At 40.9% G+C, this 24,014-nt stretch overlaps 2 long non-coding RNA genes across 7 annotated transcripts in view; one reads left to right on the top strand and one right to left on the bottom strand.

Moving 5' to 3' along the window:
* The window catches only part of LOC140119616 (uncharacterized), a 65,786-nt gene that overhangs the window by 34,029 nt on the left and 7,743 nt on the right, over positions 1-24,014 (top strand). Inside the window, exon 3 of one of the 2 annotated variants that reach the window (XR_011853404.1) lies at positions 9,338-9,381. The exons of the other annotated variant lie outside the window; for it this stretch is intronic. This is a non-coding gene — a long non-coding RNA (uncharacterized lncRNA). Of the gene's footprint in view, positions 1-9,337; positions 9,382-24,014 lie in introns of those variants that run through there. 2 annotated transcript variants of the gene reach the window in all.
* Positions 8,098-24,014, bottom strand: part of LOC140119602 (uncharacterized) — a 66,748-nt gene continuing 50,831 nt past the window's right edge. For 4 of the 5 annotated variants that reach the window (XR_011853397.1, XR_011853400.1, XR_011853399.1 and 1 more), the window contains exons 5-6: positions 9,251-9,333; positions 8,098-8,338 (exon numbers count right to left, since the gene is read on the bottom strand). This is a non-coding gene — a long non-coding RNA (uncharacterized lncRNA). Of the gene's footprint in view, positions 8,339-9,250; positions 9,345-24,014 lie in introns of all 5 variants that reach the window. The other variant, XR_011853401.1, reaches the window with a different exon arrangement.

Genomic DNA, 24,014 nt, shown 5'->3' with positions numbered 1-24,014 from the left:
TTAAATTTTCGCCTCAGGCAGCAAATGTGCTAGAATCGGCCCTGAGACTGATATAACACACAGTGGCATGCTCGGCTCTGCTAACTCAGCTATATCACACACACAGTCAGTTTTGCTGTGCCTCCTTCCCCTTATATAAAGATCTTATCTTGCCTGTAGCTTGTAGATTTACTCTCCTCACCCTGCTGTTTGCTGTCATGAAATGTTAGAGTTTGTGTGTCTGAGCTGCAGTGTGAGACATGAAAAGATTTTCATGAGAAGAATATGTCCTGCCCGACCCCAAGTTAGAAAATGTACGGTTAAATCCTGGGGCAAACAAAATTGTGTACACCGGGACTAATAGAGACAGGAATTATACTATATTATATTATATGTGTGAATTGCTGAATTTTTGGTAATAACAGTGAATTAGAGAATGTGTTATTTTGTTATCCTGAGTATATTTAAGAATATTTTCTTTGTGGGAATAGCCCTTTAACTCTGCAGTGCAACGCTAGAACACTATTCTAACAAACGAGATAGCCACAAAGATATCACTGGATTATGATAATTTTATGTGGAAAAGTAAATATTTACTTTTAATATACCATATATACTCATGTATAAGCCCAGTTTTTCAGCACAAAAAATGTGCTGAAAAACGTCCCCTCGGCTTATACACGAGTCAATATCCAGCTATAAAGAGTAAAAAATACTTAAAAAATAATAAACTTATATACTCACCCTGCGGTGGCCCCGATGTGCAGCGATGCTTCCCCGATGTCCGCGCCGCTTGTCTTCAGGCTTCCACACCCGTCTTCTTTCTTCTGCTGGGCACCGCCATGTCTTACCCCCAGGCGGCGCCTAGTATGATGTCAGCAGTGGCACATCATACTAGGCGCTGTCCGGGAGAGAGCAATGGCGGCGCCCAGCAGAAGAAAGAAGACGGGCGTGGAAGCCTGAAGACAAGCGGCGCGGACATGGGGGGAGCAGCGCTGCACATCGGGGCCACCGGAGGGTGAGTATATAAGTTTTTTTTTTTTTTAAATGCTGGGGGCAAGCTGTATACCACTGGGGGCAAGCTGTATACCACTGGGGGCAAGCTGGGCTGGGTGTATACTATAGGGGGCTGCTTGGCTATATACTGGGGGGGGGGGGTCTGTGACCAATGCATTGAGGCTTATACTCAAGTCAATAGTTTTTCCCAGTTTTGGTTGGTAAAATTAGGGGTCTTGGCTTATACTTGAGTATATATGGTAATGCTTTTTAAATATAATACTTTTATGCAATTGTTAATGGTTTCTATGTTGTACTTCTATTTTACCCCTCTTCAAGACTGCATCAATTTTTGTTTTTCGCATTCCCTCAATCCCAAAGCCAATACTTCTTTCTGCATGAAGGGGATTAAGATCTGCTAAATCCTTGGCAGAAATTTTATGTGGAAAAGTAAATATTTACTTTTATAATAATACTTTTTAAATATAATACTTTTGTGCAATGGTTTATGGTTTCTATGTTGTCCTATTTTACCCCCTTTTCAAGACTGCATCATTTTAAATTTGTTTTTCACATCCCTCATTCCCAAAGCCAACACTTCCTTCTGCATGAAGGGGGTTAAGATTTGCTAAATCCATGGCAGAGGTTTCACTGGGTTTCGTAATTTTCATTTTATGTTTAAAAAACTGAATGTGACTTATAGCACCAGCGCTATTTACAAAGATTAAACAATTGCTCATCATTTTTATATTACCAAAAATGGACATTTCTGATGTGCCTTTTCTTATGGTATTACTAGTCAGACAATGCGCTAGTAAAGAACAAGGTGTTCTCTCTCACTGGGTATGATTCAATAAAACACAGTGGAAACATGATCAGTGAAATGAATTGTATAGTTATAATCTAATAGTCTATGTTTGAGCCCTGGAGCCTACAAGACTGCCAAAGACTTTATAGCAATAAAACATGTAACATACAGGATATAGGTCTACCAGAACTGAAAATTAGTAAGTAATTTCAAGTACATTCTCATCTGGGCAGATTTATCAAAAGTGTCTTAAAGGGGTATTCCCACAAAGACAAGATTCTTAAATAACAAGACAAAGAAAGGATACATGCCAAGTGACCAAGACAATACATTCTTTATTCATATAAAAAAAAAAAACAAAAACACAACACACACACACACACACACACACACACACACACACACCACACCACTAGAATAAAAACCATTAAAAATGTGAACAATCACAGAATAATCTACCACAGGAAAACCAAACATGTGATAGTGTTAGTGATCCTGGGACCACCAGCTCCCCCTGAAGACTAAAGCCTTATGTAACACAAAAAGATACAACAATATTATCCTATATTACCCTATAAGGGATTACACAATTTAACATAATACACAGGCTACATTATACACCTGAAAAAATGCTCAGAATGAAGTTGAGGGAAAATGCTGACTGCGAAAAGTGTCTCAAACCAAACGCAGGCTACTTACACAAAATATGGGAATGCCCAAAAATCCGCCCCTTCTGGGACAAAGTAATAGAAGAAGTGGAGAGAAGGTGTACGGGGAATAGGAGGGTCTCGGTGAAGGACGCTCTGTTTGGGGTAGTCGATTTGGAGAAGCTCTCGGGGGTAGACAGAGATAGATGTAATAAAATGCTGTTTCTTGGAAGACTGATAGTGGTCAGAAAGTGGGGAAGTAAAGACCCCCCAATCTTCAGGAATTGGGAAGATCTGGTCAGATCTGTAGGGAAGTATGAAATCTCCCATTACAAAACAAAAGGCAAGGGGGAATATGGGGAATCGGTTTGGGGATAGAAGATTAGGGCGGAAGAATAGGCTCTTTTCCAGGGCCCTGTGGGGAATACGTACCGTTAATAATTCTTTTCATTTACTTATATTCTGTATTTGATTTTTAAGTCTGTTAGCCACATCGGGGGGGGGGGGGGATGAGGGGTATATATGTTCAATTTTGAAAACAGAATCAGATAGAAGTATAGTCTCTTAGGGGATCGGGCGCCGACTACTCAGGAGGGGTCGGAGGGAATCAGTTATGAGTGATTACTTTTGACAAAGGAGAAATAACTGGATGAGATCCAGGTACTGAGTAATTCCAATTGGGCGGACGCCCTAAGAATATAAGCTTAATTGTGACTATACTTCAATTTGTCTAGTTTTTTGTATTTAAAGGAATCTTTTTCTATGTTCTTGCGAAACTGTATTTGTATTGCAGTGAGACAATTTGTAAATCTGAATTCTGACTACAAAGGAGAATAAAAATTTTTCTTAAATAAAAAAAAAAAAATGTGAACAATCACAGAATAATCTACCACAGGAAAACCAAACATGTGATAGTGTTAGTGATCCTGGGACCACCAGCTCCCCCTGAAGACTAAAGCCTTATGTAACACAAAAAGATACAACAATATTATCCTATAAGGGATTACACATTGGGCTAGGGAAAATGCAGTACCAATATATAATGTAAGCAGATTGCAAAAAAGTCACAAAAAAAAGGGGGTTATTTTTTTGTATAGAGCATGAGAGTATACAAGCAAAAGTAAATAAATAGATGGTACCACACTGCTAACCTAAGTCAAGACATAAGCAAGTATTACCTGTGCGGCAAACATACATACAAGAGGGAGCTGGGGATGACCACCCCACGCGTATCACCACCTGCTGTGGCTTCCTCAGGGGTATCTGTATGGTGTGGTCGGTCCATTTATAAAGGAAGATCCCATGTGTTGGCAGTGAGCTAAATTAGCTCACTTCCAGCATCAAGCACTCAATGTGGTGCAACAGAGAAATGTATCCCCGTGTTCTCAATGTGGTGCAACAGAGAAATGTGTCCCCATGTTCTAAAAGGTAAACAAACCAGAAACTGGTACACTAAATGCACGCAGAAAACGGGGGATGGCATAAAACTCTACATTGCAAATAAATAGATTACAAACATGGCATCTATAAAATTGTGCAGATCATATGTATGAAAAAAAAAAGGTACAAAATTGTATAGAGTATACATGAGAAAATATATAGGCAAACAAGGGGGGGATGTACATAGAAAGGTTGTACAGTGAAAATAGTGTAAGATAAAAATATAAAAATCAGTGTATGTGACACACAATATTGTATAAAAAATAAATAAATAAATGAATATTAAATAGTGAACTAACCTATAGCATGTAATATACTTAAAATACTATAGAACATATAATCTATCACTCCACCAATCAACACACATACATACTATCATGGGCCCATGCATCATACATTCAACCAAACAAACAACCACCATATGCAGAATGAATCTGCGTATTAGGGTTAAACAACATTATGTGTGATTAGATGATGTCAATATAAACTAAGTGAGTGGTTGCATGGACTACGTGCCCATAAAGTGCCAGTGCATGTGCAACAATTTAAATGCTAAATTGTACTACAGTGAAGAAAAATGGATGGATGAGGGCGAAGTAGTCAATGCCAGGTAGGATACCCACCCATGGTATGATGCTCATAGGGATCAACGGAATATAAAAAGCGGACGAGACAGTTTCAAGACAATTCAAGAACATTATTCAAATCAAAGATTAAATATAATACATATGGATACTTATAGTATATACAGTATCAATAAGAAGGTATATTTGAGTCCAAAGTGCGCAATGAGATACAATAGGACATGGAAGGGAGGGGCCAGCCACAGAGGGCCAGCAGGAGAGTGAGAGAGTCCACAAAAGAACGACTATGGTGGTCGTGAGCAAGTAGAGCCTGGTGGATTCCGTGGTAAACGAAGCAAACTGATGGGATGAATCCATTTCCATTTTGGCTGTTCAGGAATGTATCAAATAAGTGGGTGTCCAAAAGAATTTGAGGAATCTAAATGAATCTAAGAATGAGAAGGGTAAGTACACAAAAACTTGTTTATGTGGCCATGGTGGATGTCCCGTGAAGAACACAAGAAGTGTCATGTGAGTGAAAAGTATACTCACCTGAATGGATTTATACAGGTGCTCACAGAAGGGTTTTTTTTTATATGAATAAAGAATGTATTGTCTTGGTCACTTGGCATGTATCCTTTCTTTGTCTTGTGGTTTGAGCTATTTTTACATGCATTGACCTGTAGACTCTTTACCTGACCTCATTTTGTGCAGTGCTGGTCCCATTTTTTGTATTCTAAGATTCTTAAATATACTCAGGATAACAAAATAACACATTCTCTAATTCACTGTTATTAACAGTATTTCACAGATATAAGTCCAACCTGTGTCTATCAGTCCTGGTGTATATAATTTCGGTTGCCCCGGGATCCTACTGTAAATTTTTTGACTTAGGGTCAGGCAGGACAGATTCTTCTCATGAAAATCTGCTGTCTGCTTCTCGCACTCAAGCCCCTCCCCCTACATTCCAAGACAAGCTCACACACACACAGACTTCCTGCAGGCAAGCTGCAGCGTGAGGAGACTAAATCTACAAGCTACAGGCAGATAAGATCTTTATAGTAGGAGAGGGAGTTGTAGCAGAGCTGCCTATATGTGTGTTGACAGTGTGGCATTATGTGTTATATCCCTTTCATGGATCTCATTATCTCTGCTCTGTCTCATCTCTCTCTTTCTTTGTGTCAGATACTAGTACATTGTTCAGTAGCCAGATGAAAGTGTAGATAAACCTGGACCCTGATAATGTAACCAGATTGTCAGCACACAGCATCTCACACAGCACTAAAAGGATCATAATGAGGCAGATTTACTTACCCGGTCCATTCGCGATCCAGAGGCGCGTTCTCTGCGCTGGATTCGGGTCCGGCCGGGATTTAATAAGGTAATTCCTCCGCCGTCCACCGGGTGGCGCTGCTGCGCTGAAAAGCATCTGAACGCACCGGAATTCACAGAGGCCGGCTGAGTGCAGGTAAGCGCGTCCCGAGCGACACATTTTCCGTTTTTAAATGCGGCGGTTTTTCCGAATCCGTCGGGTTTTCGTTCGGCCACGGTCCCCGATTTCCGTCGCGCGCATGCCAGCGCCAATGCGCCACAATCCGATCACGTGCGCCAAAATCCCGGGGCAATACAGGGGAAATCGGCGCAAATCGGAAATATTTGGGTAACACGTCGGGAAAACGCGAATCGGGCCCTTAGTAAATGACCCCCAATGTGTCTGCTTAGAGAGTCCCCGTCCACACTCTGGAATCTTACACTGACCATCACTAAGTGATAGGAGCTGAAAGAGCTATAAAACTGAGTAGAATTGTATAGTACGGGGGTCAAAATTATGTTTATCGTGTAAACATCACTAGGGGGTAACATTTGAGAGCTTTTTTTCATGAGCAAACCCCTTTAAACTATCACCCTCTGAATTTGGATTCTTGGCTAACTTATGAATATCTTCCTGTAGGGGCAAATACACAGATTACAACTTGTTAAATTCTCCAAGAGGTGTACTTTCCTAAATGGTGTCCAAATGCATCCTGACACGTGTAAAGGATTTTTGCCTAATTTGGCTTCTAAAAGGCAAAAATCCTTCTTTCCCTTCTTTGTACCCATACAACATTTTATATGCACATATGGGGCAATTCTATGCCAGGGAGAAATAGTTTTACACATTTTTGGGGGTTGGTTCATCTTTTATCCCTTGTGGCTTAAATTAGGGGTAAGAGATACTTTTTGGGGAAAATTTTTCAAATTTTTCCATTTTAGACACCTGTAATGGCACATACTCATATTATACCTTGCTAAATTCTCCAATGGATGTACTTTTCCAAAATGGTGTCCTTTGGAGGGGCTCTGTTTTGGTACCAATAGGGCTCAAACATTTTTCATTCATATTTGTCCTCCAAAAAATGAACTGTGCTTTTTCCCTGCTAAGTGCTCCCCTGTGCCAATTCAGCAGTGTACAGTGGGATTATGGGTATTACTCAGAAGGAATTGCCCCAAACATTGTGACATGCATTTTACTTTTTAACCCCTTGTTAAGTTGCAAATTTTAGTTTTCAATGAATATATTGTCATAAATAAATAAATATTGCCTAAATTTTTCAACTAACATGAAGTAGAATGTGTCAAGGAAAAACAATTTCAAAATGACCTGGATATGTTAAAGAATTCCTAAGTTATGACCACTGTCACCTCCCGTGCGCCTCAGTGTGCCCCCACTCTGTGCAGCCGCTACTCACCCGTCCCTACTCTTGCTTCTGGGTTCTCGGCTGTGTGCACACATTCCCATCTCCTAGGGTGCGTGCACCGGCTTCAGAAGATTTAAAGCCCAGTGCGCCGTTAATTGGCGCTGACCTTACCCAGAATTCTATTTAATCCTGCTCTCCCTGCACATCCTGCCGGATCCTAGTGCTTATGCCTATGAGAAAGCGGTTTTCTGTGCCTTGCGCTAGTGATTGGATTTCCCGTTGTGACCCCGGACCTGCTCTTGACTTTGCTCCTCCGCTGCCAGCCCTGACCTCTTGCTTGGTCCCTGCCCTTGAACCACTGCCACCTGCCTTGACCATCTGCCTGTCCCCGACTACGAGAGTGCCTGCTGATTCTGTACCTCGACCTTGGCTGCCACCGTGGACAGGTCGCATCTGTGGACCGACCCAGGAGGTACCACGACGCAGCAATAGCAACCTACTTTGCGGCGGGCTCTGGTGTCCGCTTATGTCATCATCCACGGTGGTCCAGAGGATCCACTACCTCCGATCCTGAACCACTTATAGTGACACATTTCAGATTTCAAAAAATTGACTGAGTCAGGAAGGTGCAAAATGGTCAAGTCGTGAAGGGGTTAAACCAGTGTGTGCGTTTTGTTTTCTTTTGTTGCATTTATGTATTTCATTTATTTTTATGTTTAGGCTTATATTATACTTACATTTCTAGTGCCTTTTTTTCCGTTGCCATACCCTAACACTAAAGGTACTTCTACCCATTACCCTTTGTTAAGCCATTACTTGAAGCCAAAGCAACAAACATAATGTTTTTTTAAAAAAATGAATGAAAGCACAAAGCCAGTTTTCAGGACTGTATTACAAATCAAAGTGTAAAAAATATAAAACATATACATTATACAGTGTGAAGAGGATGGGATATTGGATAAATGGGATATTGCTCTTGATCCTAGGTAATGTTGCCTTGACTGGATAAAGGGATCTCCGATGTTATCCATGATGAAATGTGGGGCCTCCACCATCGTGCTCCTAATTGTGTCTTGCTGCCGTTGCTGTTGGCATTTCATAGGACTGTGTACAAACGGGGGCGTTGTCATCCTAGTCAGGAGGTCATGTGTTGGCTCCCTCCTCCTCTTGCTAAATAGCTTCTTCTTTTTTTGCTGGATCACCCTCTCAGGCTTCTCCTGTACTCTGCTGGATTTTTTAACAAGATATTGTTTAATATGATTTTGAGTACAGAAAAAGATATTCCCTTTAACCAAAATAAACTCATTCTATCTGTCTAGGACCAGTATAAAGAGGAACACATTCTTTCACCCATGCAAACATTTAAGAAACTTTACAAAAATGTTTAAGTGGGACATATTTAAGGGAACCTGACACCACATTTCTCACAAATACAGCTTGTGGCAGGTTCCCTAAGAGCCCTATTAACTAACTGACACCCTTATTTCAGCTAAAAATTGTTTCACACCTCCACTAAATCAGAGTTAAAAACTTACCCGGTATCCAGTGGTATCCAAAGCAAGCCGGGGGATGAGGAGTGGTCTAATGTGATCAGGTTGACAGCATCTCAGGTCCTCTAGCCTCCTAACATTAACAAACTGTACACCTTGCACATATCTGACCACATAAAATCATAACATGCCAGCATACACTTCTAATCCTCTACATGCAGGCTGCTGATTTCATGTGCTGAGATATATGCTTGGTGTACAGTTTGGTAATGTTAGGTGACTAAAGGACCTGCAATGATGTTGCCCTGGTTACATAACATTACTTTTGCATACTGAGAAAGATAAGGAGGAGCTGCTGGATTCAGCCCACCTCAGCTCGCTATAAATATCACTGGATACCAGACAAAATTATAAAGCTGAATGTATGGGGATCTGAGGGAAACAATTTTAGCTAAAAGAAAGGTGTCAGTTAGTTACTAAGACTACTTAGTTATGGGAACTAGCCACTAGCTGTGTTTGTGAAAAATATGGTGACAGGTTCCCTTTAAGGAAAGTAAAATGGAACTTCCATCTTGCATAAGCTCATGAAAGATATGCAAGGGAAAAAATTCATTTAAAACATTTTATAAAATGAAATGAAAACACTTACTTTTCAACATCTGTGAGGTCTATTAAAATCTGTAGCTGTTGCAGGTAGAAATAATGACTTTTTTGAGCTTTTCTGAATTGGTTCTAGGAGGAAGCTCACCAGGCCGGATATTTTTGAATGAAAAAAACAGAGAAAAAACAAGGTTTGCAAAATTTGTAGAAAATTAGCAAGGTACAAAAACACAAGGCAAAATAAAATTTTCCCTCATCCATGGAAAACAGACATTGCACAGAGTGCGGATGAGGCACATAGCACGCATGTGTCGCTTCCCCGCCCAGGTCCGCCGGAGTTCACCATCTTCTTCCCGGTGCATGTAAGGGTGTGTCTTGCGACACAATTTTGAATGTAAAATCCTGCGCTTAGTTTGAATCAAGGAAACTTGATGAAAATGCGGTCTGTGGACCCTTAGTAAATGTGCCCCAATGTTCTCCACCCATCCCTAGAGCATTGAGGTTCCTCTCAAAGGAAGTGGGCAGTCGAGCCGAAACTGCAGACGGTTGTCTGTATCCTGTAATTTTACATTCTTGTAACAATAACATATTATTTCCCCTTGTTCCAAAAAAATATAAACCCCTGTATTTCATATAACCAATATTTTATCAATATGTAGGTCACATAATAACTTATTTGGAATGGGTCAAGATTTCCCAACCTTACACTTGCAATGCCTAATACAGTTAGCCCATGAGGTGCTAATGCACAGAGTCCACATCAGGTCTAGAGTATGGAAGATGAAGTTCCCTCCAGGCCCTTCATTTGTGGAATCCAAACTGCCTCAGCATTGCATGGGGGCCCTTTCTAATACAGACAATGTCCTCCACCCATTCCTAGAGCATTGAGGGGCCTCTCAAAGGAAGTGGGCAGTCGAGCCGAAACTGCAGACGGTTGTCTGTTTCCTGTAATTTTACATTCTTGTAACAATAACATATTATTTCCCCATGCTCCAAAAAATATAAACCCTTGTATTTCATATAACCAATATGTTATCAATATGTAGGTCACATAATAACTTATTTGAATGGGTCAAGTTTTCCCAACCTTACACTTGCAATGCCAAATACAGTTAGCCCATGAGGTGCTAATGCACAGAGTCCACATCAGGTCTAGAGTATGGAAGATGAAGTTCCCTCCAGGCCCTTCATTTGTGGAATCCAAACTGCCTCAGCATTGCATGGGGGCCCTTTCTAATACAGACAATGTCCTCCACCCATTCCTAGAGCATTGAGGGGCCTCTCAAAGGAAGTGGGCAGTCGAGCCGAAACTGCAGACGGTTGTCTGTATCCTGTAATTTTACATTCTTGTAATGATAACCTAATTTTTCCCCCTTGTTTCAATGAAATATAAACCCTTTTATTTCATATAACCAACATTTTATCAATATGTAGGTCACATAATAACTTATTTGGAATGGGTCAAGTTTTCCCAACCTTACACTTGCAATGCAAAATACAGTTAGCCCATGAGGTGCTAATGCACAGAGTCCACATCAGGTCTAGAGTATGGAAGATGAAGTTCCCTCCAGGCCCTTCATTTGTGGAATCCAAACTGCCTCAGCATTGCATGGGGGCCCTTTCTAATACAGACAATGTCCTCCACCCATTCCTAGAGCATTGAGGGGCCTCTCAAAGGAAGTGGGCAGTCGAGCCGAAACTGCAGACGGTTGTCTGTATCCTGTAATTTTACATTCTTGTAATGATAACCTAATTTCTCCCCTTGTTTCAATGAAATATAAACCCTTTTATTTCATATAACCAACATTTTATCAATATGTAGGTCACATAATAACTTATTTGGAATGGGTCAAGTTTTCCCAACCTTACACTTGCAATGCCAAATACAGTTAGCCCATGAGGTGCTAATGCACAGAGTCCACATCAGGTCTAGAGTATGGAAGATGAAGTTCCCTCCAGGCCCTTCATTTGTGGAATCCAAACTGCCTCAGCATTGCATGGGGGCCCTTTCTAATACAGACAATGTCCTCCACCCATTCCTAGAGCATTGAGGGGCCTCTCAAAGGAAGTGGGCAGTCGAGCCGAAACTGCAGACGGTTGTCTGTATCCTGTAATTTTACATTCTTGTAATGATAACCTAAATTTCCCCCCTTGTTTCAATGAAATATAAACATTTTTATTTCATATAACCAACATTTTATCAATATGTAGGTCACATAATAACTTATTTGGAATGGGTCAAGTTTTCCCAACCTTACACTTGCAATGCCAAATACAGTTAGCCCATGAGGTGCTAATGCACAGAGTCCACATCAGGTCTAGAGTATGGAAGATGAAGTTCCCTCCAGGCCCTCCATTTGTGGAATCCAAACTGCCTCAGCATTGCATGGGGGCCCTTTCTAATACAGACAATGTCCTCCACCCATTCCTAGAGCATTGAGGGGCCTCTCAAAGGAAGTGGGCAGTCGAGCCGAAACTGCAGACGGTTGTCTGTTTCCTGTAATTTTACATTCTTGTAACAATAACATATTATTTCCCCATGCTCCAAAAATATAAACCCTTGTATTTCATATAACCAATATGTTATCAATATGTAGGTCACATAATAACTTATTTGGAATGGGTCAAGTTTTCCCAACCTTACACTTGCAATGCCAAATACAGTTAGCCCATGAGGTGCTAATGCACAGAGTCCACATCAGGTCTAGAGTATGGAAGATGAAGTTCCCTCCAGGCCCTTCATTTGTGGAATCCAAACTGCCTCAGCATTGCATGGGGGCCCTTTCTAATACAGACAATGTCCTCCACCCATTCCTAGAGCATTGAGGGGCCTCTCAAAGGAAGTGGGCAGTCGAGCCGAAACTGCAGACGGTTGTTTGTATCCTGTAATTTTACATTCTTGTAATGATAACCTAAATTTCCCCCCTTGTTTCAATGAAATATAAACATTTTATTTCATATAACCAACATTTTATCAATATGTAGGTCACATAATAACTTATTTGGAATGGGTCAAGTTTTCCCAACCTTACACTTGCAATGCCAAATACAGTTAGCCCATGAGGTGCTAATGCACAGAGTCCACATCAGGTCTAGAGTATGGAAGATGAAGTTCCCTCCAGGCCCTTCATTTGTGGAATCCAAACTGCCTCAGCATTGCATGGGGGCCCTTTCTAATACAGACAATGTCCTCCACCCATTCCTAGAGCATTGAGGGGCCTCTCAAAGGAAGTGGGCAGTCGAGCCGAAACTGCAGACGGTTGTCTGTTTCCTGTAATTTTACATTCTTGTAACAATAACATATTATTTCCCCATGCTCCAAAAAATATGAACCCTTGTATTTCATATAACCAATATGTTAACAATATGTAGGTCACATAATAACTTATTTGAATGGGTCAAGTTTTCCCATCCTTACACTTGCAATGCCAAATACAGTTAGCCCATGAGGTGCTAATGCACAGAGTCCACATCAGGTCTAGAGTATGGAAGATGAAGTTCCCTCCAGGCCCTTCATTTGTGGAATCCAAACTGCCTCAGCATTGCATGGGGGCCCTTTCTAATACAGACAATGTCCTCCACCCATTCCTAGAGCATTGAGGGGCCTCTCAAAGGAAGTGGGCAGTCGAGCCGAAACTGCAGACGGTTGTCTGTATCCTGTAATTTTACATTCTTGTAACAATAACATATTATTTCCCCTTGTTCCAAAAAAATATAAACCCCTGTATTTCATATAACCAATATTTTATCAATATGTAGGTCACATAATAAATTATTTGGAATTGCAATGCCTCAGCATTGCATGGGGGCCCTTTCTAATACAGACAATGTCCTCCACCCATTCCTAGAGCATTGAGGGGCCTCTCAAAGGAAGTGGGCAGTCGAGCCGAAACTGCAGACGGTTGTCTGTATCCTGTAATTTTACATTCTTGTAACAATAACATATTATTTCCCCTTGTTCCAAAAAAATATAAACCCCTGTATTTCATATAACCAATATTTTATCAATATGTAGGTCACATAATAAATTATTTGGAATTGCAATGCCTCAGCATTGCATGGGGGCCCTTTCTAATACAGACAATGTCCTCCACCCATTCCTAGAGCATTGAGGGGCCTCTCAAAGGAAGTGGGCAGTCGAGCCGAAACTGCAGACGGTTGTCTGTATCCTGTAATTTTACATTCTTGTAACAATAACATATTATTTCCCCTTGTTCCAAAAAATATAAACCCCTGTATTTCATATAACCAATATTTTATCAATATGTAGGTCACATAATAAATTATTTGGAATTGGTCAAGTTTTCCCAACCTTACACTTGCAATGCCAAATACAGTTAGCCCATGAGGTGCTGATGCACAGAGTTCACATCAGGTCTAGAGTATGGAAGATAAAGTTCCCTCCAGGCCCTTCATTTGTGGAATCCAAACTGCCTCAGCATTGCATGGGGGCCCTTTCTAATACAGACAATGTCCTCCACCCATTCCTAGAGCATTGAGGGGCCTCTCAAAGGAAGTGGGCAGTCGAGCCGAAACTGCAGACGGTTGTCTGTATCCTGTAATTTTACATTCTTGTAATGATAACCTAATTTCCCCCCTTGTTTCAATGAAATATAAACCCTTTTATTTCATATAACCAACATTTTATCAATATGTAGGTCACATAATAACTTATTTGGAATGGGTCAAGTTTTCCCAACCTTACACTTGCAATGCAAAATACAGTTAGCCCATGAGGTGCTAATGCACAGAGTCCACATCAGGTCTAGAGTATGGAAGATGAAGTTCCCTCCAGGCCCTTCATTTGTGGAATCCAAACTGCCTCAGCATTGCATGGGGGCCCTTTCTAATACAGACAATGTCCTCCGACCATTCCTAGAGCATTGAGGGGCCTCTCAAAGGAAGTGGGCAGTCGAGCCGAAACTGCAGACGGTTGTCTGTATCCTGTAATTTTACATTCTTGTAACAATAACATATTATTTCCCCTTGTTCCAAAAAAATATAAACCCCTGTATTTCATATAACCAATATTTTATCAATATGTAGGTCACATAATAAATTATTTGGAATTGGTCAAGTTTTCCCAACCTTACACTTGCAATGCCAAATACAGTTACCCCATGAGATGCTAATGCACAGAGTCCACATCAGGTCTAGAGTATGGAAGATGAAGTTCCCTCCAGGCCCTTCATTTGTGGAATCCAAACTGCCTCAGCATTGCATGGGGGCCCTTTCTAATACAGACAATGTCCTCCACCCATTCCTAGAGCATTGAGGGGCCTCTCAAAGGAAGTGGGCAGTCGAGCCGAAACTGCAGACGGTTGTCTGTATCCTGTAATTTTACTTTCTTGTAATGATAACCTAATTTTTCCCCCTTGTTTCAATGAAATATAAACCCTTTTATTTCATATAACCAACATTTTATCAATATGTAGGTCACATAATAACTTATTTGGAATGGGTCAAGTTTTCCCAACCTTACACTTGCAATGCAAAATACAGTTAGCCCATGAGGTGCTAATGCACAGAGTCCACATCAGGTCTAGAGTATGGAAGATGAAGTTCCCTCCAGGCCCTTCATTTGTGGAATCCAAACTGCCTCAGCATGGCATGGGGGCCCTTTCTAATACAGACAATGTCCTCCACCCATTCCTAGAGCATTGAGGGGCCTCTCAAAGGAAGTGGGCAGTCGAGCCGAAACTGCAGACAGTTGTCTGTATCCTGTAATTTTACATTCTTGTAACAATAACATATTATTTTCCCTTGTTCCAAAAAATTATAAAACCTTGTATTTCATATAACCAATATTTTATCAATATGTAGGTCACATAATAACTTATTTGGAATGGGTCAAGTTTTCCCAACCTTACACTTGCAATGCCAAATACAGTTAGCCCATGAGGTGCTAATGCACAGAGTCCACATCAGGTCTAGAGCATGGAAGATGAAGTTCCCTCCAGGCCCTTCATTTGTGGAATCCAAACTGCCTCAGCATTGCATGGGGGCCCTTTCTAATACAGACAATGTCCTCCACCCATTCCTAGAGCATTGAGGGGCCTCTCAAAGGAAGTGGGCAGTCGAGCCGAAACTGCAGACGGTTGTCTGTATCCTGTAATTTTACATTCTTGTAACAATAACATATTTTTTCCCCTTGTTCCAAAAAAATATAAACCCCTGTATTTCATATAACCAATATTTTATCAATATGTAGGTCACATAATAAATTATTTGGAATTGCAATGCCTCAGCATTGCATGGGGGCCCTTTCTAATACAGACAATGTCCTCCACCCATTCCTAGAGCATTGAGGGGCCTCTCAAAGGAAGTGGGCAGTCGAGCCGAAACTGCAGACGGTTGTCTGTATCCTGTAATTTTACATTCTTGTAACAATAACATATTATTTCCCCTTGTTCCAAAAAAATATAAACCCCTGTATTTCATATAACCAATATTTTATCAATATGTAGGTCACATAATAAATTATTTGGAATTGGTCAAGTTTTCCCAACCTTACACTTGCAATGCCAAATACAGTTATCCCATGAGGTGCTGATGCACAGAGTTCACATCAGGTCTAGAATATGGAAGATAAATTTCCCTCCAGGCCCTTCATTTGTGGAATCCAAACTGCCTCAGCATTGCATGGGGGCCCTTTCTAATACAGACAATGTCCTCCGCCCATTCCTAGAGCATTGAGGGGCCTCTCAAAGGAAGTGGGCAGTCGAGCCGAAACTGCAGACGGTTGTCTGTATCCTGTAATTTTGCATTCTTGTAATGATAACCTAATTTCCCCCCTTGTTTCAATGAAATATAAACCCTTTTATTTCATATAACCAACATTTTATCAATATGTAGGTCACATAATAACTTATTTGGAATGGGTCAAGTTTTCCCAACCTTACACTTGCAATGCAAAATACAGTTAGCCCATGAGGTGCTAATGCACAGAGTCCACATCAGGTCTAGAGTATGGAAGATGAAGTTCCCTCCAGGCCCTTCATTTGTGGAATCCAAACTGCCTCAGCATTGCATGGGGGCCCTTTCTAATACAGACAATGTCCTCCACCCATTCCTAGAGCATTGAGGGGCCTCTCAAAGGAAGTGGGCAGTCGAGCCGAAACTGCAGACGGTTGTCTGTATCCTGTAATTTTACATTCTTGTAACAATAACATATTCTTTTTCCTTGTTCCAAAAAATTATAAACCCTTGTATTTCATATAACCAATATTTTATCAATATGTAGGTCACATAATAACTTATTTGGAATGGGTCAAGTTTTCCCAACCTTACACTTGCAATGCCAAATACAGTTAGCCCATGAGGTGCTAATGCACAGAGTCCACATCAGGTCTAGAGCATGGAAGATGAAGTTCCCTCCAGGCCCTTCATTTGTGGAATCCAAACTGCCTCAGCATTGCATGGGGGCCCTTTCTAATACAGACAATGTCCTCCACCCATTCCTAGAGCATTGAGGGGCCTCTCAAAGGAAGTGGGCAGTCGAGCCGAAACTGCAGACGGTTGTCTGTATCCTGTAATTTTACATTCTTGTAATGATAACCTAAATTTCCCCCCTTGTTTCAATGAAATATAAACATTTTTATTTCATATAACCAACATTTTATCAATATGTAGGTCACATAATAACTTATTTGGAATGGGTCAAGTTTTCCCAACCTTACACTTGCAATGCCAAATACAGTTAGCCCATGAGGTGCTAATGCACAGAGTCCACATCAGGTCTAGAGTATGGAAGATGAAGTTCCCTCCAGGCCCTTCATTTGTGGAATCCAAACTGCCTCAGCATTGCATGGGGGCCCTTTCTAATACAGACAATGTCCTCCACCCATTCCTAGAGCATTGAGGGGCCTCTCAAAGGAAGTGGGCAGTCGAGCCGAAACTGCAGACGGTTGTCTGTTTCCTGTAATTTTACATTCTTGTAACAATAACATATTATTTCCCCATGCTCCAAAAAATATGAACCCTTGTATTTCATATAACCAATATGTTAACAATATGTAGGTCACATAATAACTTATTTGAATGGGTCAAGTTTTCCCATCCTTACACTTGCAATGCCAAATACAGTTAGCCCATGAGGTGCTAATGCACAGAGTCCACATCAGGTCTAGAGTATGGAAGATGAAGTTCCCTCCAGGCCCTTCATTTGTGGAATCCAAACTGCCTCAGCATTGCATGGGGGCCCTTTCTAATACAGACAATGTCCTCCACCCATTCCTAGAGCATTGAGGGGCCTCTCAAAGGAAGTGGGCAGTCGAGCCGAAACTGCAGACGGTTGTCTGTATCCTGTAATTTTACATTCTTGTAACAATAACATATTATTTCCCCTTGTTCCAAAAAAATATAAACCCCTGTATTTCATATAACCAATATTTTATCAATATGTAGGTCACATAATAAATTATTTGGAATTGCAATGCCTCAGCATTGCATGGGGGCCCTTTCTAATACAGACAATGTCCTCCACCCATTCCTAGAGCATTGAGGGGCCTCTCAAAGGAAGTGGGCAGTCGAGCCGAAACTGCAGACGGTTGTCTGTATCCTGTAATTTTACATTCTTGTAACAATAACATATTATTTCCCCTTGTTCCAAAAAAATATAAACCCCTGTATTTCATATAACCAATATTTTATCAATATGTAGGTCACATAATAAATTATTTGGAATTGCAATGCCTCAGCATTGCATGGGGGCCCTTTCTAATACAGACAATGTCCTCCACCCATTCCTAGAGCATTGAGGGGCCTCTCAAAGGAAGTGGGCAGTCGAGCCGAAACTGCAGACGGTTGTCTGTATCCTGTAATTTTACATTCTTGTAACAATAACATATTATTTCCCCTTGTTCCAAAAAATATAAACCCCTGTATTTCATATAACCAATATTTTATCAATATGTAGGTCACATAATAAATTATTTGGAATTGGTCAAGTTTTCCCAACCTTACACTTGCAATGCCAAATACAGTTAGCCCATGAGGTGCTGATGCACAGAGTTCACATCAGGTCTAGAGTATGGAAGATAAAGTTCCCTCCAGGCCCTTCATTTGTGGAATCCAAACTGCCTCAGCATTGCATGGGGGCCCTTTCTAATACAGACAATGTCCTCCACCCATTCCTAGAGCATTGAGGGGCCTCTCAAAGGAAGTGGGCAGTCGAGCCGAAACTGCAGACGGTTGTCTGTATCCTGTAATTTTACATTCTTGTAATGATAACCTAATTTCCCCCCTTGTTTCAATGAAATATAAACCCTTTTATTTCATATAACCAACATTTTATCAATATGTAGGTCACATAATAACTTATTTGGAATGGGTCAAGTTTTCCCAACCTTACACTTGCAATGCAAAATACAGTTAGCCCATGAGGTGCTAATGCACAGAGTCCACATCAGGTCTAGAGTATGGAAGATGAAGTTCCCTCCAGGCCCTTCATTTGTGGAATCCAAACTGCCTCAGCATTGCATGGGGGCCCTTTCTAATACAGACAATGTCCTCCGACCATTCCTAGAGCATTGAGGGGCCTCTCAAAGGAAGTGGGCAGTCGAGCCGAAACTGCAGACGGTTGTCTGTATCCTGTAATTTTACATTCTTGTAACAATAACATATTATTTCCCCTTGTTCCAAAAAAATATAAACCCCTGTATTTCATATAACCAATATTTTATCAATATGTAGGTCACATAATAAATTATTTGGAATTGGTCAAGTTTTCCCAACCTTACACTTGCAATGCCAAATACAGTTACCCCATGAGATGCTAATGCACAGAGTCCACATCAGGTCTAGAGTATGGAAGATGAAGTTCCCTCCAGGCCCTTCATTTGTGGAATCCAAACTGCCTCAGCATTGCATGGGGGCCCTTTCTAATACAGACAATGTCCTCCACCCATTCCTAGAGCATTGAGGGGCCTCTCAAAGGAAGTGGGCAGTCGAGCCGAAACTGCAGACGGTTGTCTGTATCCTGTAATTTTACTTTCTTGTAATGATAACCTAATTTTTCCCCCTTGTTTCAATGAAATATAAACCCTTTTATTTCATATAACCAACATTTTATCAATATGTAGGTCACATAATAACTTATTTGGAATGGGTCAAGTTTTCCCAACCTTACACTTGCAATGCAAAATACAGTTAGCCCATGAGGTGCTAATGCACAGAGTCCACATCAGGTCTAGAGTATGGAAGATGAAGTTCCCTCCAGGCCCTTCATTTGTGGAATCCAAACTGCCTCAGCATGGCATGGGGGCCCTTTCTAATACAGACAATGTCCTCCACCCATTCCTAGAGCATTGAGGGGCCTCTCAAAGGAAGTGGGCAGTCGAGCCGAAACTGCAGACAGTTGTCTGTATCCTGTAATTTTACATTCTTGTAACAATAACATATTATTTTCCCTTGTTCCAAAAAATTATAAAACCTTGTATTTCATATAACCAATATTTTATCAATATGTAGGTCACATAATAACTTATTTGGAATGGGTCAAGTTTTCCCAACCTTACACTTGCAATGCCAAATACAGTTAGCCCATGAGGTGCTAATGCACAGAGTCCACATCAGGTCTAGAGCATGGAAGATGAAGTTCCCTCCAGGCCCTTCATTTGTGGAATCCAAACTGCCTCAGCATTGCATGGGGGCCCTTTCTAATACAGACAATGTCCTCCACCCATTCCTAGAGCATTGAGGGGCCTCTCAAAGGAAGTGGGCAGTCGAGCCGAAACTGCAGACGGTTGTCTGTATCCTGTAATTTTACATTCTTGTAACAATAACATATTTTTTCCCCTTGTTCCAAAAAAATATAAACCCCTGTATTTCATATAACCAATATTTTATCAATATGTAGGTCACATAATAAATTATTTGGAATTGCAATGCCTCAGCATTGCATGGGGGCCCTTTCTAATACAGACAATGTCCTCCACCCATTCCTAGAGCATTGAGGGGCCTCTCAAAGGAAGTGGGCAGTCGAGCCGAAACTGCAGACGGTTGTCTGTATCCTGTAATTTTACATTCTTGTAACAATAACATATTATTTCCCCTTGTTCCAAAAAAATATAAACCCCTGTATTTCATATAACCAATATTTTATCAATATGTAGGTCACATAATAAATTATTTGGAATTGGTCAAGTTTTCCCAACCTTACACTTGCAATGCCAAATACAGTTATCCCATGAGGTGCTGATGCACAGAGTTCACATCAGGTCTAGAATATGGAAGATAAATTTCCCTCCAGGCCCTTCATTTGTGGAATCCAAACTGCCTCAGCATTGCATGGGGGCCCTTTCTAATACAGACAATGTCCTCCGCCCATTCCTAGAGCATTGAGGGGCCTCTCAAAGGAAGTGGGCAGTCGAGCCGAAACTGCAGACGGTTGTCTGTATCCTGTAATTTTGCATTCTTGTAATGATAACCTAATTTCCCCCCTTGTTTCAATGAAATATAAACCCTTTTATTTCATATAACCAACATTTTATCAATATGTAGGTCACATAATAACTTATTTGGAATGGGTCAAGTTTTCCCAACCTTACACTTGCAATGCAAAATACAGTTAGCCCATGAGGTGCTAATGCACAGAGTCCACATCAGGTCTAGAGTATGGAAGATGAAGTTCCCTCCAGGCCCTTCATTTGTGGAATCCAAACTGCCTCAGCATTGCATGGGGGCCCTTTCTAATACAGACAATGTCCTCCACCCATTCCTAGAGCATTGAGGGGCCTCTCAAAGGAAGTGGGCAGTCGAGCCGAAACTGCAGACGGTTGTCTGTATCCTGTAATTTTACATTCTTGTAACAATAACATATTCTTTTTCCTTGTTCCAAAAAATTATAAACCCTTGTATTTCATATAACCAATATTTTATCAATATGTAGGTCACATAATAACTTATTTGGAATGGGTCAAGTTTTCCCAACCTTACACTTGCAATGCCAAATACAGTTAGCCCATGAGGTGCTAATGCACAGAGTCCACATCAGGTCTAGAGCATGGAAGATGAAGTTCCCTCCAGGCCCTTCATTTGTGGAATCCAAACTGCCTCAGCATTGCATGGGGGCCCTTTCTAATACAGACAATGTCCTCCACCCATTCCTAGAGCATTGAGGGGCCTCTCAAAGGAAGTGGGCAGTCGAGCCGAAACTGCAGACGGTTGTCTGTATCCTGTAATTTTACATTCTTGTAATGATAACCTAAATTTCCCCCCTTGTTTCAATGAAATATAAACATTTTTATTTCATATAACCAACATTTTATCAATATGTAGGTCACATAATAACTTATTTGGAATGGGTCAAGTTTTCCCAACCTTACACTTGCAATGCCAAATACAGTTAGCCAATGAAGTGCTAATGCACAGAGTGCACATCAGGTCTAGAGTAAGGAAGATGAAGTTCCCTCCAGGCCCTTCATTTGTGGAATCCAAACTGCCTCAGCATTGCATGGGGGCCCTTTCTAATACAGACAATGTCCTCCACCCATTCCTAGAGCATTGAGGGGCCTCTCAAAGGAAGTGGGCAGTCGAGCCGAAACTGCAGACTGTTGTCTGTTTCCTGTAATTTTACATTCTTGTAACAATAACATATTATTTCCCCATGCTCCAAAAAATATAAACCCTTGTATTTCATATAACCAATATGCTAACAATATGTAGGTCACATAATAACTTATTTGAATGGGTCAAGTTTTCCCAACCTTACACTTGCAATGCCAAATACAGTTAGCCCATGAGGTGCTAATGCACAGAGTCCACATCAGGTCTAGAGTATGGAAGATGAAGTTCCCTCCAGGCCCTTCATTTGTGGAATCCAAACTGCCTCAGCATTGCATGGGGGCCCTTTCTAATACAGACAATGTCCTCCACCCATTCCTAGAGCATTGAGGGGCCTCTCAAAGGAAGTGGGCAGTCGAGCCGAAACTGCAGACGGTTGTCTGTATCCTGTAATTTTACATTCTTGTAACAATAACATATTATTTCCCCTTGTTCCAAAAAAATATAAACCCCTGTATTTCATATAACCAATATTTTATCAATATGTAGGTCACATAATAAATTATTTGGAATTGCAATGCCTCAGCATTGCATGGGGGCCCTTTCTAATACAGACAATGTCCTCCACCCATTCCTAGAGCATTGAGGGGCCTCTCAAAGGAAGTGGGCAGTCGAGCCGAAACTGCAGACGGTTGTCTGTATCCTGTAATTTTACATTCTTGTAACAATAACATATTATTTCCCCTTGTTCCAAAAAAATATAAACCCCTGTATTTCATATAACCAATATTTTATCAATATGTAGGTCACATAATAAATTATTTGGAATTGCAATGCCTCAGCATTGCATGGGGGCCCTTTCTAATACAGACAATGTCCTCCACCCATTCCTAGAGCATTGAGGGGCCTCTCAAAGGAAGTGGGCAGTCGAGCCGAAACTGCAGACGGTTGTCTGTATCCTGTAATTTTACATTCTTGTAACAATAACATATTATTTCCCCTAGTTCCAAAAAATATAAACCCCTGTATTTCATATAACCAATATTTTATCAATATGTAGGTCACATAATAAATTATTTGGAATTGGTCAAGTTTTCCCAACCTTACACTTGCAATGCCAAATACAGTTAGCCCATGAGGTGCTGATGCACAGAGTTCACATCAGGTCTAGAGTATTGAAGATAAAGTTCCCTCCAGGCCCTTCATTTGTGGAATCCAAACTGCCTCAGCATTGCATGGGGGCCCTTTCTAATACAGACAATGTCCTCCACCCATTCCTAGAGCATTGAGGGGCCTCTCAAAGGAAGTGGGCAGTCGAGCCGAAACTGCAGACGGTTGTCTGTATCCTGTAATTTTACATTCTTGTAATGATAACCTAATTTCCCCCCTTGTTTCAATGAAATATAAACCCTTTTATTTCATATAACCAACATTTTATCAATATGTAGGTCACATAATAACTTATTTGGAATGGGTCAAGTTTTCCCAACCTTACACTTGCAATGCAAAATACAGTTAGCCCATGAGGTGCTAATGCACAGAGTCCACATCAGGTCTAGAGTATGGAAGATGAAGTTCCCTCCAGGCCCTTCATTTGTGGAATCCAAACTGCCTCAGCATTGCATGGGGGCCCTTTCTAATACAGACAATGTCCTCCGACCATTCCTAGAGCATTGAGGGGCCTCTCAAAGGAAGTGGGCAGTCGAGCCGAAACTGCAGACGGTTGTCTGTATCCTGTAATTTTACATTCTTGTAACAATAACATATTATTTCCCCTTGTTCCAAAAAAATATAAACCCCTGTATTTCATATAACCAATATTTTATCAATATGTAGGTCACATAATAAATTATTTGGAATTGGTCAAGTTTTCCCAACCTTACACTTGCAATGCCAAATACAGTTACCCCATGAGATGCTAATGCACAGAGTCCACATCAGGTCTAGAGTATGGAAGATGAAGTTCCCTCCAGGCCCTTCATTTGTGGAATCCAAACTGCCTCAGCATTGCATGGGGGCCCTTTCTAATACAGACAATGTCCTCCACCCATTCCTAGAGCATTGAGGGGCCTCTCAAAGGAAGTGGGCAGTCGAGCCGAAACTGCAGACGGTTGTCTGTATCCTGTAATTTTACTTTCTTGTAATGATAACCTAATTTTTCCCCCTTGTTTCAATGAAATATAAACCCTTTTATTTCATATAACCAACATTTTATCAATATGTAGGTCACATAATAACTTATTTGGAATGGGTCAAGTTTTCCCAACCTTACACTTGCAATGCAAAATACAGTTAGCCCATGAGGTGCT

The sequence above is a fragment of the Engystomops pustulosus genome, chromosome 1, assembly GCF_040894005.1.
Source record: "Engystomops pustulosus chromosome 1, aEngPut4.maternal, whole genome shotgun sequence".
Classification (NCBI taxonomy): domain Eukaryota; kingdom Metazoa; phylum Chordata; class Amphibia; order Anura; family Leptodactylidae; genus Engystomops; species Engystomops pustulosus.
Note: the sequence above shows the minus strand (reverse complement) of the source record. Positions and strands in the feature narration are given on the sequence as shown.